This window comes from Centrocercus urophasianus, unplaced genomic scaffold (assembly GCF_019232065.1).
Source record: "Centrocercus urophasianus isolate 14NV4802_14NV808 unplaced genomic scaffold, USGS_Curo_1.0 seq_14, whole genome shotgun sequence".
In the NCBI taxonomy this organism is placed as follows: Eukaryota; Metazoa; Chordata; class Aves; order Galliformes; family Phasianidae; genus Centrocercus; species Centrocercus urophasianus.
In genome coordinates this window covers 51,168,453-51,186,100 of record NW_024884586.1, presented here as the reverse complement: position 1 = coordinate 51,186,100, position 17,648 = coordinate 51,168,453, and the positions used below count along the sequence as shown (strand labels likewise).

Sequence of the window (17,648 nt, the reverse complement as noted above, 5' to 3'; positions counted from 1 at the left end):
GCCAGTAGGAGCTGTCAGGCACGGTGTAGAGCAAAAACTTCCCATCACAGCCGTGCTGGAGCAGAGCCGCTGCAGCGAGTTATTCCCTAATCATGTCCCAGTGCATCACTCATCACGAACTCACCAACAATCCACGTGGGCAGATTGCAGGAGGCAGGTTTTGCCCACAAACACTTGTGCTCTGGGCCTCCTCCTGGCTGCAGAGCTCCCTCGGAGCACTCCAAGGAGGGTGGACTCCTTCCTGTTTTCGGGACTCGCAATGACTTCATCGTGTTTTCTCAGCACAGATCAGAGGTTTAATGGAGAAATGTGTTGTGTTGATCCACCGAGTGGGTTTGCGGGGAACGGGAAAGAGCAGCGGTGTGGGAAAAAGGAGGAGGAAGAAGAAAGAACAACACGACAAACAAACAAAGCAAAGAAGTCCTTCTACTATTCCTACTCCAGGATCCACAGCCTGGATTTGGGCTGGAAGTGCAGGATTTGAAGAATTTGCTATCCTCAGCCCCAAAAGGAGGCACTTTACTGCTCCCTCTTAATTAGGATGCTGCTGCAAGAGGAGCAAGGACGCGTCCCTCGCCCCAGCCATCTCCGTGCCATCTATCTCCCAACAGCTCGTTTTAATTATGCAATTAGAGTGTGTACAAAGCTTTCCGCGAGCATTAGTGGGTAATTAAAACAGATGGTGAGCTTAATGGGACTGACTCCTCTTTCTTCTTGTAATTAATGTGTTAACAGTTTAGGGGCCAGCCTGCGGAGATGTTCTGTTATGCGGGGTTGGACACATGGCCATGGAGGTGGTGGTGGCTGTGACCAGTAGGACAAGGGGGAATGGCTTTAAACTATAAGAGGGGAGGTCTGGGTTAGATGAGGGGGAAATTCTTTACCCAGAGGGAAGTGAGGCCCTGCAGTGCCCAGAGCTGTGGGTGCTCCAACCCTGGAGGTGCCCGAGGCCACAGTAGGGGTTGGAACTGGATGATCTTTGAGGTCCCTTCCAACCCAAATCATTCAATTATTCGGCTTTCCCAGCCCTCACCATGCTGATAAATGCAGATGGCAGCAAAAAGGACACCAGCAAAGAGAACGTGTCTCATCCCATTACACTGAGACCATATGAGTCCCATTCCTCTTGAGCCCCTCTCTCCGGCCACGGTTCCAGCCCCTCCATTGCACAAGGAGTTTGTTGCTACAACAGAAATTGCAAAAAAACATGGAAACTTCTCGCCTCGGCCAAACCCAAACTCAACTGTATACACAGCATAAAATTCAGTTGCTTTAAACTTGCATTTTTTGGCTCAGCTCTCCCAGCCACATCCTGAGCCCGAATGGATTGAATTACCGAGCGCAAAATAAATTCCATCTGAGTGGGCTGCGGCTGTTTTCTGCCCAAACAAAGGCCGAGGTGTTTGCTTTGCCTCTTTTCTTTTGTTTTTCCTTTTGTTTTTTCTCTTTATCTCCTGAAAGAAAATGAGATGAGCTCATCTTCTTGGAGGAGGAGAGGCCAGGTGCAGCTGCGCTATTGCCCCCAAGTGCTGCCGCTTCCTTGTGACCCGTCGTCGTGGCGGTGGGACGTGGGTTTGGTTCATTGCATCCATCTGCATGTTGGCAGGGTCAGCACCTCCCAGCTGTCATCAGCCTCTTGGATGGGTTTCATCACTGGTTCCATCCACCCCTCCATTGATTCCACCTCCATATGGGAAAGATGTCACAAAACTCTGGCACAGGGACCAGAGAGGTTGTGGAATCACCTCCTCGGAGATCATCAGAAGTAACCTGGTTGGGCACAGCTCTGGGTGTCCCTGCTGGGGCAGGGCTGAGCCAAAGGGACCCAGAGGACCCTGCCGACCTCAACCATTCTGCGACTTGGTGAAATGGTAGCACAGCTTTAGTGATTTGCTTCTGGAGTAAGCAGGCAGGGCCACAGAGGACACTGTCAAAGGTAAAAGCACATAGGGTTCACAAATCACAGAGTGCTTAGGTTGGAAGTGACCTCAATGACCATCCAGCTCCAACCCCTGCCACGGGCTGGGTGCCCCCCAGCTCAGGCTACCCAGGGCCCATCCACAGCCTGGAGCACCTCCAGGGACGGGGCATCCACAGCTCTCCATGTTTTCTTCTCCTCCTGCTGCTGCCCCATTCCACGTGCTCTGAGACGTTCAGCACAAGCTCTGTGCATGCAGGCTGCAGAGCCACCAGGCAGGAGCAGGGATGCGCTATTTGCAGACCAGAAGCGCCGCCGGATGCGGCGTGACCCCTCATGACACAGATTTATTTATGGGATGTCTGAAGAGTGCTGCGCATATTCAAATAATCCCTTCAAAGGGACTGGCAAAGAGAAGTTGCTGAAGAATTGATGAGCCAAGCTGACACGGGGATTTGAGCTCGAAGCATTTGTGAATTTTATTAATAACTTCAGAGTGGGCGTGCGGCACCCTGCACTGCACCACGGGGCTCCCCAGGCCCCATCCCTGCCCATCAGGATGAGCCCAACACCTCCTGCCCGACCAAAGGCAGAAGTCTTCCCCAGAACAGGTGCACAAAGCCAGTGGTGCCATGCCAACGCTGCCCTGGGAGAGCCACAGATGCCAAGGGGAGGGCTGCAGAGCTGCAGCAAGTGCCAGGTCTCAGCACCAACCAAAGTTGCTGAAATCAATGCAGAACTCCTCATAGGTAAGGAATTTAGCCTCGCAAAGCACCAGGAAGGCAAAACCATCCTGCTGTGCCCGTTTTACAGGTGGAGACAGAGGTTGTGTGAGTCACTTGGGAGGCTGCAGCGGGACGTGACCTCCCTGTGCTTGTGTCCTCATGCTCAGCTCCTCTCTCTCTCCAAGAAAATGTGCCCAAGACCCCAAAATTCCACAGATGTGCTGGAGGCAGCGGCCAGCCAAAGACCCCACAGAGGTCAGCACCCAGAAAGAGCAAAGCCCCATGTGCAGTGCTCACCACCAAGAGGGTGAGCAGCCCAGTGCCAGATGGGAGCTGGGCATGGAATTATAGAATCATAGAGGCTGCAAAAGCCCTCTAAGATCACCCAGTCCAACCCCCAACCCACCACCCATCAGCATGCTCAGGGCTGCTGTGATGGGCACACATCCCGTGGGATGGGAGCAGCACCAGCACAGCTCTGCAAGGGAACAGAGCAGCACTTTGTTCACGGCCTCGTGGGAAGCACAGCTCCTCCGCCTCTTCCTCCCCATTTATCCATCCTTTCCAAGGCAATTCCTGGGGCTGGTGGCCGTCCCCTCCAGCTAATTAGTTCACATTTTGGAAATGGGCTGAGAGCCCTGACAATGTCAAGATTGTGGATCAAAACCTGCTGTTGGTGAGCTGGCTGCTGCACATTTAATACAACCTCAGCGAGGCAATGCATCTCGCCCTGGGGGCCCTTGGTTCTTCATTCTTCAGCAAACAAACCCTGAAGCCAATTGCACCAGCAGCTCCCAGCACTCAGCAATGGGGCTGCCTTAAATCACATCCTGCTCTACGGGGTGCTCAGCATCACAGCATTGGCCAGGATGGGAACTTAAGGTTAAAAGCAGTTTCCAAAGGCACTCACAGCCTTTCTCCTGGTCCAGATCCAAACCCCTACAGTTACTGAATCCTTAACATTGGAAAAGATCTCTGAGATCTCCAAAGGCTTCTGGCACTCAATTCAACACCGTGCATCAGCAGGTGTCAGATTGGATGTCAGGGGGAAGTTGTGTGCTGTGAGAGTGGTGAGGTGCTGGAACAGCTGCCCAGAGAGGCTGTGATGCCCCGTCCATCCCTGGAGGTGTCCAAGGCCAGGTTGGATGGGGCCCTGGGCAGCCTGGGCTGCTGTGAAATGTGGAGGTTGGTGGCCCTGCATGGCACAGGGGGGTTGGAGCTTCGTGATCCTTGAGGTCCTTCCAACCCGGGCCGTTCTGTGATTCTATGATATGGAGGGAAATCCAGCTCCAGCACTGACATCCATTGCTCTGTGAAATTTATGGTGCTTGTCAATGCTACAGATGGTGCAAACCCATCCTGCAGAGAGCAGATGGCCAGCCAGCAAAGCAAGGCTGGGGCAGCAGACAGCATCAGGTCGGTGCAAGCGACGTGTGCATGTCACAGATGGTGCTTTCACTGGGGGCATTCACCCAGCCCTACCCTGCCAGTGTGCTTCCTGCCCTGTGCCATGCAGGGTAACTGAGACATGGCCCCCAGCACTCAGCAGCTGGAGCAGCAGGTGTGTTTGTGTGATGGGAGCCATAGGGCCAGTCTGGCACGGCATCCACAGGGTTAGGATGCTCCTGTCCCCACAGACAGCCAAGGTCAGGCTGAGCACCTGATGGAGCCACGGGAGTGGGACCAGACGGCCTTTAGAGCCTCGTTTCAACTCAAACCATTCTGTGATTCCATGAGTCTCTGGATACGGGAATCCCTGCTCACCCATTTTGGGTTGGGCAAGAGCATCACCCCCATCTGTCCACGTGGAGAAAAGCCAGCTGGTGGTAATGGGGTGCCGACTTTGTGTGCAGAGATTCAGTGGCCTTCTCCTGGAGGACCTGCTGCTCTCAGCTGCATATTTTGACGTTCCCAAAGGAAGAGCAAGGCCTGAGGGTACAACTTTCTCTCTCCCTGCCAAACTCCTTCCCTGAAACACTGCATGGAGCCTGTTTCTGCACTCTGCACTCAAGCAAAACCTCCCACTGCTGCTATCCCCTGCCTAGGAGAAGCTCTCCTAACGGGGACACTCACTCCCTGTGCAGCAGAGATTTACTCTCCGCACTCCTCCAGAGATTATCTCCCAGCGCTGTTATTCCCTTATCAATAATTCACAGTGCAGCCGCGTTCTCCGCATCTGCGCTGCCTGCACTGCCCTGAGTTGGCTGTGATGGAGGAGCAGCCGTGAGTAAGCGCAGCCCAGCTCAGATCTCTCCTGCTCTCAGCGAAGCAGAACGAGTAATTCACACTGCAGATGACTCACGGCCCCAGGAAGGCTCTCGTTTTAGCATCCCGTGGTGGAGAGCAGCACAGCACGCACCCCAGGGAGGGAGAAGTGCCAGCAAAGGATTGGGAACTGCTGCTGCTTTGTGGAAGGAGCTGAGCCGCTTCGTTGGTACGCAGCAACACGCATCTCTGAGCTGGAGAGGTGGGGAAAGGGGAAACGTTGGGAGAAATGAAATCCTTTTTCCTGCTTCTTATGCTAATGGAGAAAACCAAGCTGATTTGCAGGAGGACGACACTCAGAGATACCTAATTCATCAAAGCCTCCATCTGTTCCCATCCTCACGCTGACTGTCAAAAATCAGCTTTCCTTCAAGCAACGCCTGCATCAGTTTGAACCAAAGAGGCCAATTCTGGAGAGATTTGTAAATAAACAGCTTCTGCAGATGCAGCCAGAAACAACAGACGTGGGCTGGGCCCGATGGGCAGGAATACATGTCGGGACTGGGAGAGGCAGAGAGGAGAAGGGACGGATGAACCAGCCAAATGCAGCAGCCCCCAGCCCGAGGGCAGCACCGCAGCTCCATTCTCCCCCGGCCTTTCCAAAGCCCCAGGCTGTGCAGGGAGCAAACCCTGACAAAACCAGCTCTGTGAGCAGCTCCTCGCACACTGCACAGCTCTGCTGCCACCAGCTGACAGCTGCTTGCCCAGCCTGGCCCTGGCCAAAGGCAAGACGCAGTGTGAGAAGCAGCGCAGAGATCAAAGAATGGTTGGGTTGGAAGATCATCTCTAAGATCATCCAGTTCCAAACTAGGGTTTCCAACCACTGCAATAGGTGCTGCCAGCTCAGGGTGCCCATGGCAGCATCCAGCCTGGCCTTGGGCACTTCCAGGGATGGGGTACCATACCATAATGTGGCACAACTTGGCCCTGTACCCACTGTATGCACATCTATCAACTAAAATTACTTACACTGGTTTGTTTCATGCTTTTGCCATGCTCTGTTAAGCTATGAAATTATTTCTGGTCTTGCTGTAGCATTTCCTTCAGGAATAACACCGGTCCAAGCAACCTTTAAGTGCATCTCCAAGGCTGGGTGTATTGGGAACAATTTCTTCTCTGAAAGAGTGGTGAGGTATTGGCACAGCTGCACAGAGAGTGGTGGGGTCACCAACCCTGGAGGTGTTCCAGAGCTGTGGGGACGTGGCACCGAGAGACGTGGTGGGATGGGACAGGGACGTTGGAGGTCCTCTCCAAACTGAATGGCCCCGTGATTCCCTTTGGTTGGTTTCCTTTTTACAACCCAACAACTTCTTCCGCCACCTTCCAGGGTAAAACTGGAGTAAACCATGGTGAGACATGTTCCAAAGTCCTTTACAAACAGATCTGTGCTCCAAATGGAGCAGGTCTCTGTCTGGGACGTTTGAGCTTTGGTGAGGAACATCGGCTCACGGCCAACTACACAACTGCAACAGACAAACCCAAAGTGCACATGGCCAGATACATCTCTCAAGATCCTGCCCCAAATTTCACAATTTTTGGAGCTGAAATCACTGTCGTGGCAGCAGCCAAGGTTCGTGATTTCCTGGGTGAGCAGAAGACAAATGAGGTGTTTCCAGAAGTGACCACAGGACATCAGGATATCATGCGCTCTACATAAATCTAGCCAAGGGTTATTTAGTCAGCAGTTCCTAAAGGAAAAAAAAAAAAGATGTTTTCTTATGCCTCTGACCCGGCCCTGTGCTCCTCCAGCCCAGCAAGGTCTCTGCAGCACCATGAGTGGGATTTGGGTGGATTTAGTCATCGCTCAGAGCTCCAGCAAAGCACCGAGCCAAACAGCTCTCCCCCAGGGGCCAGCAGACCCCGGCAGGGCTCTTTCTTTTCATTTTTGCCAAAGAAAACAGAGAAACCTCCAACAAAAGCTCGAATCCTGCCCAGGAGATGAGGAGAGGAGGACATGGTTCCTTATCCTCAGAGCCAAGATGCTTTTCCAGTCACCTAAGAAATCAGCTTTGCAGCCCAGTAAACAGCAAGGAAAATTCAACAAGGGAAATGCGTGACATTTTCCTGGAAGCCTCAGGGGTTGAACAGCCCACATGAACACGCCAGCCAGGCTCAGTGATAAGGGAAGGCTTCACTCAGCTCTTCCTCACTGCCACGGAGCAGCGGCATCACACCTGCCTGAGAGCCAAAAGACAAGGCCAAGCACATCCCCACTCATTCCTGCACTCCAGCTCCCCCAGCAGCGCAGCTGTCAGCCCCGACCCCATCCAGCTCACATCCTGCCCGTTTCTCTGTGCCAGCACTTCTGGGCTCTTCTCTCCTGTGACTTGACAAAGCACATCAATGGAATTCAGGCCATACAAACACAGCCCTTGGCCTCCTCGAGTTTTTCTCTTTGTTTGGCAGATTCCAAGACAGATACATGCTGTGATCTGTCAGCAGTGTTGGACAGCCCGAGGAGTCAGATGGCACAGATCGATGCGACTGTGCTCGTGGCAGATCTGAGCCTCACAAGTGCAAAACAAACCTCGTGCTATGGCATCCACAAGGCAAAGAGCCTCACTGTGCTGTGACACAGACCCAGACCTGATGCAGAAAAGGGGGCGAGACAGCATCACCAGGCACATTCTCTCACCTCTAAGTAAAAAAAGTCTTCAAATTACTATCAGTTGTATTCTCTTATTTCTAAACACAGAAACACTGCTACAACATATTGAGTTTTCCCCTTTCCTGTTGATTTTTGTCACAAATGGAACTCTGCCCGTTTCAAAACCAGGCCTAGGGCTAACTGACAAGCTGGCAAACACAAACTGCCAGACAGCTACTTCATTGTTTCTCTTGAAGCTAATCCCAACTATTTTAATCATCCATTTCAGCTCAACTTTTAGCTGTTTTCCCTTTGGACTGGCTATTACTTTCTGTTATACATAATAAATCGAGTGGAAGAGGAGGGAAGTTGGGCTTGTGTGAGCATTCAATCACTCCCCAGGCAATACAAATTCCTTGTTCCTGTTGAGGAGAAACTGCAATGAGCATCGCTGCCTTTTTCCAGCTAACTGCACACGCACCAAGAGCAGCCACAACACTGCCCTGCTCTTATACTCTGTAAGGGAAGAGATGGGGGAAAGACCAAGGAAGCAGAGGCAAAACAGACACCCTGCTGAGAAAAGCCAGCAGTTGAACGCTGGCTCAGGCTGCTGAGCATACCTTGTGCTGATTTGTCCCCCCTGCCAAGGATCTTTCATTGCAGAACTCGGCCAATCCTCATTTCAGTTTCCTACTCCAAGATAAACGCACCGGCGTTGGCCACCACGGCTGGTAGGGTTTGAAATACTGCGTGTAGGTGGACAAGAGGAGGAAGCAGTCTGTAGCAGAGATGATTTGCATCCATATGCAGCAGGATTTTTGGCAAATGCAACGAGGTTACAAAGAACTGAATTTTAAACATCGTTTGTCAACTGGCCCACATTCTTTTTGCAACACAAGAATACATCCCCCCACCGCCGGCCATCGCTCAAAGCCTGGTATGCATGAAAGCTCTTTCCCAAGCCATAAAAATCATCTAACCCAAATGACTCAAACGACCATGAGATATGCAAGGCAGTCCCAACTAGAGACCACAAGTATCTCAGGGCAGCTTCAGTCCAAGGAATTATTTGAACTCGTCTTTTCACAGCAGTGCCTCACTAATGGCTCACTCACTATAGCGTTACAGCATTCTTTTTTTCCATGGAAACAGCTGCAGTTTTGCTTCTCTGCTATAGAGAACCCCTGAAGTGCTGCTGAGTAATGGATCCGAGGCTCTCAGGCCGGACAGCAGTCTGGAAAGCAGGCAGAACCCAGCCCAGAGGGGCATGTTGATGATACAGGGAGTAACAAGCACAGGGAGCAGGGCCAGTCGGGGCACTGCATCACAACCAGTGCCACCAAAAAAGGGCAGAGAGTCTCAGTAATTGGGGACTCCTTGCTGGGGGGCACTGAGGGTCCCATGTGCCAGCTGGATGATATCTCCAAAGAGCTGTGCTGCCTTCCAGCTTAGAGATGCCAACCTGTGCAGCCTGCTGCAAGGAGCTGCTCTGCAGAGGGTTGGACTCGATGGTCCCTTCCAACCCTTACAATTCTGTGACACTTTGCCCCTCAACAAGAGAGAAATCCCCCAACTCTTCAAAACTGAGAACTCCAGAAAAGAAGGCAGTGATTCAACGACTTTATTCTATCTCCCATGCATTTCACAACTTGCAGGAATGAAACGTGGTATTTTTCTATCACCTAAAGAATCATCTTGAAGAAATAGTTTACTATTAGCTGCATACACAATCCCAATATAAACCATGAAAGGCAAGTAGCTGCAGTTAAAGAAAACACAAAGCACACGTGAAACTTCCTTCTGTTCTGCAAGCACAAGTTATATCCCCATTTTTATTAAGGTTTACCCAACAGCTTCACTGAACTAGAAGAACACAGTGTGCTTACTTGAATAAAGGCACTGTGCTGGCCTGTGTTTTTGGAAGCACAGAGGCAGTCTGCTAAGAACACCATTATCTGGAATGGAAGATAAGCTTAAACCACAGGCACTCAGCAGACACAAACTGACCTGCTTCAAGTGGCTCACTTACAAGCTGCAGGATCAGTCCTGAGAAGAGGGTGGCCAACAGGAACACAGTGTAGGAGCCCCAAATCTGCATTCCAATGCTTTCTGTTAAATAACCATGGCAGTGCTACAACAGAAGGCAGGAGAATCGTTTCAAGAATGAGTGAGTATCATAAAAGTTGAAATAAACATTGAAATCAAGTCAATAGAAGCACATACCCTGACCCACGCTGACATCTGTCACAAAGCTGACACACTGCAGAACAAAGCAGGAAAGTGTACATGAAAATACCCAAGTCAATCAGAATCTACTGTCTTCTGATTTGCCTGATGAGCCATTATTTAGATGCATGTTGAACAACTGCTCATGCCTGGTTTCCCTCTGGATTAATTTGCTTTTAGCTTCTATTCTGTCTGTTGTTCAGTAAGCACCCATTTCCCATGAAGCACCTCCAGAACTGACATCACTCTGTACAATATTCCACATAGGACAACAACCAACTCCTTGACAAAATCCCTTGACTTAAACCTGCTGACACAGAACATAAACAAAAGTAACTGAAATTCATCAGTTATTTATGGCCCAACAACTGGAACTCTATGAAGGATATCACTAATTAAGCAATTTGGGCACTTCCCAAACCAAAGAATCAGCCTACTGAATAAAAGGTATAAGAACTGAGAGAGATTCAGCCAGTTGAGTTTAGCTGCAGTTTACACACAAGTAAAGAAGACCAGGCTATCTGCCACGTATATTCTGCTGGTTCTGACATTTCCCTGTTATTGTGAAACTTCACCATTAAGTATTGATTATCCTTAAAAAAAAAAAAAAAAGAGAATTCTAAACATTAAGACTACATAAATTTCTAAAGACTGAGTTGCAGAAGTGGACATTCACCAGTCCTGCACACTGCTTCAACATGCAGAAAGGAGCTGGTACTGTACATTTCCAATAGAAAACATTGATCCTAAAAGAAGCACTTTATTTCATGCATTTCTTGGCATGGAGTAACAGGAAAATCGGGTGCAGGAAATCAACTGCACAGTTTCAAGCTTCAGGCAGTGCTGTAAGCAGGCAAAGTAACAACGCCAGGCTTCCTGTAAGAGCCACCAAAAAAAAGTAACATTTCAATCTAGCATTGCACTTCAAGCATTTGAAACCTAAAAGTAAACTTTGCTCAGGAAACTGCACCAGGTGAGGTGCACACAGGTGCTGCAGCTGTCCCACCTGCCCTTGAAGTGTGCCTGCTTGACAACAAACAAGTACAGGAGGCATACCAAACCTTACAGGTAGAAGGAAGGATGAAACCATGATGAAACTGGTTCAATGGATTTCCATTCCTGGTCTTTGATAAAGTTTATGAAATCAGTTTTCATCGTGGCACCCTGCTATTTCCCAAACACTCCATCTTTATAGCTGTTAAAGAACAACAACAAAAAAGTCCATTATTTTATGTAGTCTAAACACACAACATTTGCTTACACTCAGCATCTGCCCCTACATGATTTTGGCTTAATTTTTTCCTTTGAATAATATTGGCTCTAAAATGTTATCTTATGAACTTGAACACAACCAGTTCTAAGAATCTAGGCTTGTTTCAGGTTGCAATTCCATGGGAAGATAAGGATCTGCTTCATGCACTTGCCACACAACATTAATACCAACCCACAAAGCTGCAAAACAGAAACACCCAGGAAAAGGCAGAATAAATATGGCCTGAAGGGAAAAGGAAAAAAATAACAGTGGCATTCATTGTGAGCTCACAGTAGATAAAGCAGTGGTTATCTCAGGGTCTCACTCTTCAAGAGCATGGCAAATCCCATTGGCTTGTATCAGAAAACATAGAGACATTTCCTCTCTCCTCCAAAAAACACAGTCACATCGTATACTCACGGATAGATGGTAAGAAGAGCTGTTATGACAAATTGTCCCCTTAACCCTGTAAGTAAACAGTTATTATCATAATAGCAGTCATATACCTACAACTGGCATTATACACCCAAATAAAAGCAAACATGCCCAAGTAAACTCTCATCAAACACAGACTTGTGCGTATCAAAGTATGGCACAATCCAAAAGAAGGGCACCTGGATAGAAAGGGAGATTTCCCCGTGGGTAGAAGTGATGTCAGATGATAACCATTGCCCTCAGTCCCTTTGGCTGTAGCACTTTAGAGAAAGCTACTTTTATTTTTAGTTTAATTTCTGGGCCACATGACGTGCAGTTTTCAGCCCAACAGACCACGCTGGGTAATCACATGATGTAGGCTGGCAGAGGGAATCTGACACATTGCTGGCAGCATAAAAAAAATCCAGCCTGGCTTTTGGTGAGGGATGAAAAACCTTGGGTCCAACAAGGAGGAGTGCAGGGTCCTACAGCTGGGGAGGAATAACCTCATGGAGCTGCACAGGTTGGGGCTGAGCTGCTGGAGAGGAGCTGTGAGAAGGACATGGGGGTCCTGGCTGAGCAACGGTTGACCAACAGCTGACAAATGGTGATGAACGGCTGCTGAATGGTGGTCCGTGGCTGGCACTGAGGCAGCAGCGTGCCCCGGATGCACGGAGCACGGCTAGCAGGGCGAGAGAGGTGCTCCTCCTGCTCTGCTCCGCCCTGACGAGACCACTCCCGGAGCACTGGGGGCTCCTCACCGACGGGCCTGGCTCCGCACCGCGGCAATTCCCACCGCGTGCCGTCCCACAGTTCCTTCACCGGGCTCGGTTTGCGTAGCGCGCCCCAAACCTGCAGCCGCCCCGCAGCCGCCATCTTGCGCCGCGCCCTCACAACACAACTTCCGGGGACGCTGAGCATGCGCACAAAGGTTGCGCCCTGTGACTGCAAGGGGGTGGGGGCGGGCTCAGAGAGGGCGGCAGCCTATCGGAAGGCGAGTTATGTGGGCGGGCGGGCTCGTCGGTGATGGATTTGGCCAATGGGGAGCCAGCGTTCCGCTTCCGCTGCTACGGGCGGTACTGCCGCCATGTTTGTTATGGGCTGCGTAAGGGCTCCTTTCCTTCCCTGCATCTTTCAGTGGGGTCTTTGCGATAATTTCATATCGTAGAATCACAGCATGGCTTGGGTTCAAAAGGAACGCAGTGCTCATCCAGCTCCAACCCCTTGCTGTGTGCAGGTCGCCAACCAGCAGAGCAGGCTGCCCAGAGCCACATCCAGCCTGGCCTTGAATGCCTGCAGGGATGGGGCAAATACCACATCCCACCATTTGTAGCCTTGCCAGGTGGAGTAAGCTAGCCCGCAGCACCCATGAGAGCAGTTAAAAAGATGATTATTATTTCAAAGGCACGCCGAGCTCCTTATGGAAACAGCTTGGCAGACCCCCAGAAGGATGACTGTACGACTTCGTACCTCCTCCGCCACTTCAGGGCTCAGAATTACCGTGTGGCCACCGATTGCTGATCTGCTTCCATGTGCTTTTTCAACGTAGCCACAGAGGGGCAGAGTTGAGGCTGCTTCGTGGCAGCGAGGAGAGCGAAACGAGCCCTCCTCGCTTAGAACCGGTCCTCACGTCCCGCTAGGGGCGTCCTGCTCTGTACCCAGGTGCTCAACAGGAAGGCTCTTCTCTTGTTTGATGACGGTCCCCCTTCTTTCTAGGTTGTCTTTCTAAGGAGCTGAGGGGCAGGGGATGTTAGGGTCAGCCTACGTTTCTTCCGCCCTGCACACAACCACAAAACTTGTGGCCGTTTTGGCCAAAGTTGGGCTCACATCCAGTCAGAAAGGAGAATAAGTATTGCTGATGCGCAGAAAGAGTCTGAAGCACGCGCTTATGAGTTATTAGAGACAAAAGAGGAATCACGAGGCTCTGAACTGTTCTGAATACTGATCAGAGAAGGGAAGATCCAGCCATGAGACACGGAACATTGGAAAGACCAATGCATTGCTGTGGATGCCCCATCCCTGCAGGCATTCGAGGCCAGGCTGGATGTGGCTCTGGGCAGCCTGGGCTGCTGGTTGGCGACCTGCACACAGCAGGGGGTTGGAGTTGGATGAGAACTGTGCTCCATTGCAACCCAGGCCATGCTGTGATTCTTCTCTTGATGACATCTGTGCCTCAGACAAATAGATCCCACAGGTAGGAGTGGGAATAGGAAGTGTGGGAATAGGAAGTGTCCTCCTTTGGGGCTTCAATTTCTTTTCAACTGGAAATGGAAAAAAAAAAAAGACCAAACAAAGCACATGAACATCTCAACGTTTTGCCCAAAGATGAAGCTACAGAGATGAACAAGTTTTGCCAATTCAACCAGTTGTGTCAGTGGTCACACATGGGGAAAAAAAAAATAAAATATATATATATACACACACACCTTGTTATACATCCTTGTTCCTGCATTTATTTTTTTATTTTTATTTTTCCCCTTTTAAGTACCCTTCCACATCCTGACAAAAAGAACAAAACCAGACAGATGATCGTAGGAGCACTGTGGCTGCCCACCTGGGGCTGACCGATTTGAGAGAGCAGAATGCTGGCCAGGTAATGATTCCAAAATGTGGATCAAGCTCTGCAGTCCCTGGACAAGGTGCAGCAGCAGAGCCCTGACCTCATTTACCGAGCCTGCATTTATGAAATGCTGAGAGATTATGCAGAGTGCTCCTATGAGTCAGGAGACATGCAGTCATTGTCCCAGAGCCCAGGGTGAAAGCAGGCTGACCCTGAAAGTCACAACAAGCCTGGGGCTGCATTCTGTACCGCTGTAGGAAGACAAACTGATCTTGCTTAATTTATTTGGCTGTTTCTGAGCTTTGGCCTTATGGGAAAGTTGGCCGCTCTGAACAGTTTTATGGGCTTCAGCATCTGAAGAATTAAAGTCAAGAGCTAATTGCTTTTCTGCAGCTCTGCATTGCATTACAGGAAAGCAGTCTATGCATCAGCACTTCCTCCTATGGGGAGTGCTACCTTCCAAGGGGAAATAATGTGACCCTATCTATCTACACTGAGCACACAGAGGGTGCTGTGAAGTCCCAGGGCCAGGTGGGACTTGCTGCCTGGGAACGAGGCTTTCACACACTGAGCACAGCTGGGGAGGATGAGCAGACATCACCCACCTCCACAGGGGACTGTGCTGGGAGAAAACTGTTGGGAAAGCAAGTTCCCATCTGACAGCCTCATCCTCTGCTCCCTCAGATGTTTTGGGGCTTGGATTCCCCAAAACTTCATTCTAAGAGCTGCACTGCCTCAGCTTCTGCTGTTATGCAATTCATTCCTGACTGCAGTTTGCATCATAGAGTCATAGCAACATAGAACAGCCTGGGTTGCAAAGGAGCACAGTGCTCATCCAGCTCCAACCCCCTGCTGTGTGCAGGTCGCCAACCAGCAGCCCAGGCTGCCCAGAGCCACATCCAGCCTGGCCTTGAATGCCTGCAGGGATGGGGCATCCACAGCCTCCTTGGGCAACCTGTGCCAGTGCCTCACCACCCTCTGGCTGAAAAACTTCCTCCTCATATCCAACTAAATGTGATGCACAGTAAGGCCTGCTGCTCTCACCTTAGAAAACTGCTTGAAAGACCTTCGAATTGCAGCAGCCCCTCTCACAGCCAATACCCACAAGCCTGTTCCTCTCTGTGCTGAGGAACTCCAGTAACCGCTAATTATTCAGTAATTAAGTGCCTCTCTAGGGTCGTAATTGTAAATCTGGCCTCTCCCAGTCACTGTTTGCTCATTAGGTAGCAGTTTTCTCAGCGCAAAAGCAAATTCTCTTCTTTACATTTGATTGGATTACAAAATTGCTTTAAACTCAGTGGAGATGATTAGGAAAAGTGTGGTTTTGCGCAATAGTTGCTATGGGAACTCAAGTAGAGAGATCTTTATAAACCAAAAGTCAAGCAGATTGTGTTTCAGACAATTAATATTGTCTCACTTGTTTATTCATTTGCTTTAACTGCTTTCTTGCAGTATTCTGAAATAGCTTTTATCTCTTTTTTAGCATCAAATTCTGTGTCAATGAGATTTGCTCCCTTAGAGGGGTGAAACCCTTCTCTTTGCCAGGCTGGATGTGACTCTGGGCAGCCTGGTTGGCAACCTGCTCATAGCAGGGGGTTGGAACTGGATGAGCACTGTGCTCCTTTGCAACCCAGGCCATTCCAGGATTCTGTGATTCTCTTGAAGGCCACTGGAAGCCCTGGTTAGCTTCATTCCCTCATTGGCTTCCCCTCGTGGCTCAGGACATCTCAGGGGGCTTCCAGATTGTGGTGTGGGCATGGGATGCATCTGTGCGGGCTGCATCCAAAGAAGGGCAAGAATGCTGTAAGGGTGTGGAGCACAAGTCTTATGGGGAATGGCTGAGGGACCCAAACTGCTCAACTACCAGTTTCCAGTCTGATCAACCACCAAATTTCCAAGCTGATCCAAGTCAGGGATGAGTGCGATGACCTCATAGAAACACAGTGTGCGGCAAACCTCCTTTTCTTGGTAGCTTCGGTCTTTATCTGCTGAACTGATTTGAGCAGAAACCTTCCAGAATGTTTGTTCCATGGCAGCTAGTTGGCCTGGAACACGTCACTGTGCAAGATTGCAGCTTGGGAAGTGAGAAGAAGCTGGAAGTTTGCAGTAGGAAATGTCAGGCAGCCAGAAATGTAAGTGTTGCTGCTTCCTCTGCTGCTTGATAGCATGTTGCTGTGAAAGATGCACGAACCAGGACTTACAGTACATAGCAAAGCATGGAATGAGGCTGGGCTGACTAGTATATTGCATGCTCCTCTGCAGAGCCATACTCAACACGACCATCTCCTGCCCTCCAGGTATTGATTTGCTGCAGTAAGATGTGAATGTAAATCCTTCACGGCCTGACGGTTTGGCATCGCTTTGCACCAGCATGAAAGCTCCTCGTGGTTCCAGGAGATAGGGACCATTTTGCTTCTTGAAACTCGTGTGCTGTATTTTAATGACAAGAAACCTGTTGCCCTGAGGCCAGCACAGGAATCTGCCTAAGGGTGTCCAAAGGCATACGAGGGAAAATGATATCCAGATATTTTTCTTTCACAGTGCATCCTTTGCAAAGGGAAAGGCCTGCGCAGATGTTCTTGTGCTGGTTTAGGAGCTCCTGCAAATGCTTGTTTGAGCAACAGGGAAATAGGGCAGCTTTAACTGTGAAAGACATGAAATATGACAATGAAAACATCCCAGTTTGGGCCCAGTTTCTCTCTTTAAAACATCACAAGGCCAGAGAGATGTCAGCAGGGCTTACATCTGTGCTGTCACTATGAGAAATGCCTTTGTCATGAGAGAGGCTGGAACCAGAATATTGTCCCACCTACCACTCTATGATTCTCTTTGATTCTATGGGATTGGATTCGATTCTCTTCCCCAGATACCGAGGCCAGAAGGGGCCATGGGGAGAGGGGGAAGTGGTCCCATTCTCTGCATAACCCCTGGCATCCAGATGAGCTGCAGTCACACTTCAGTGCCTTTAGAGAGTCGTGTTGTTCTTCCCTTCACTGCTCTGCACTGTGGCTGATGGCCCGAGAGCTTACAGCGAGCTGCCTGCAGGGGAAGAGCTGGCCAAGCTAGCGTTCTCTCTGCTAATTCAAATAGAAACCTATTTACACTAACAAAGTATGGATCTATTCATCCCTTTGCAAAATAAGTAAAAAATCTGGAGGCATTTTCGTATGCTTTAAGGGAATAATTGAGTCAATGATTCCATAATAAGAGCTCTGCCCTTTGTTCCCCAGAGGGTGTTCTCTCTGGCACGCATATCTGCATTTCTGTTTTGAAGAGCTGTGTATGATGTGCCCACACGTTACTTACCGAGGGTGCTGTAACTGCTGTGTAGGCTGATGCAAAATGTTCCTTCACCCACCGGTCCCTGCCTGCCTCTGCCTTAAAATGTCATTGAGAAACCAAGCAAGAAGCCACGCTTATTAGAGAATCTTCTTCCCAGAAGTCCAATCCAGTGTGTGCCTCACTCACCTGCAGGCAGCAGTGGGAACAACGGGGCTAAAAAAGGCATTGTAGAGCGAAGTGTGTTCTTCTGGTAGGGCTCTGCCTGCCATCACAGGGAAGAGGGAGATGGAAGCAGGCATGAGGAAGCTTCACTGCAGTCATCACAAATGCTTTCTCCAACCTGAGTATGCTGAATCAAACTAAACCAGGGAATCACAGAATCTCTCTGGTTGGAAAAGACTTTGGAGATCACTGAGTCC

The 17,648-nt window shown here is 49.9% G+C and overlaps 1 long non-coding RNA gene across 3 annotated transcripts; it reads right to left on the bottom strand.

The window, feature by feature from the left end:
• Positions 1-3,863: 3,863 nt before the first annotated feature.
• Positions 3,864-12,218, bottom strand: LOC122158248. 3 transcript variants are annotated; one of them, XR_006168173.1, is made up of 3 exons: positions 9,503-12,218; positions 8,116-8,273; positions 3,864-6,596 (listed from the first exon to the last, which is right to left on the bottom strand). It is a non-coding gene; the product is annotated as an uncharacterized LOC122158248 (long non-coding RNA). The 3 variants fall into 3 exon arrangements; XR_006168175.1 differs by having other exon boundaries at positions 9,525-12,218; XR_006168174.1 differs by having other exon boundaries at positions 8,116-9,626; positions 9,719-12,218.
• Positions 12,219-17,648: the final 5,430 nt, after the last annotated feature.